This window comes from Littorina saxatilis, unplaced genomic scaffold (genome assembly GCF_037325665.1).
Source record: "Littorina saxatilis isolate snail1 unplaced genomic scaffold, US_GU_Lsax_2.0 scaffold_2131, whole genome shotgun sequence".
In the NCBI taxonomy this organism is placed as follows: Eukaryota; Metazoa; Mollusca; class Gastropoda; order Littorinimorpha; family Littorinidae; genus Littorina; species Littorina saxatilis.
The window spans coordinates 2,053-2,500 of record NW_027128177.1 but is presented as its reverse complement, the minus strand read 5'-3'; positions in this window follow the sequence as shown (position 1 = coordinate 2,500).

Genomic DNA, 448 nt, shown 5'->3' with positions numbered 1-448 from the left:
CGGAAGAGTCCGCGGCTGCCCTCTCACCCTTTCTTTCAAGGCGCACAAATCCTTGCCGTGGCACATCCCTCCCCTCTCCGGTGAGTAGCCATGAAGGGGCATCCGCTAATAGCTCCCCCCACCCCCTCCCCAAACCCGGGCAGAGACACAGAGCGCCAAACGACGCATCCCGGCAACATCTGCTGCTACCCCCCGCCCCCAAACTACGGCCGATGCATCCCCGCGATCAAATCAGACATCAAATGGCGCCGCCATCAGCTGCCCTTGCGCTCGCTCACCCCCCCCCCCCCCCCCCCGGGTACCATGTGTTATCAACAGTTTTCTATTATTTTAACGAGTGAGAGAAGACTTGCCAACAGGCCAAAAAGAAACTATGAGAGAGAGAGAGAACTTTATTTTACAAGGATAAAGATTTAAGGGTAAGCGAGAGAGTTCTCGTGATTGTTTT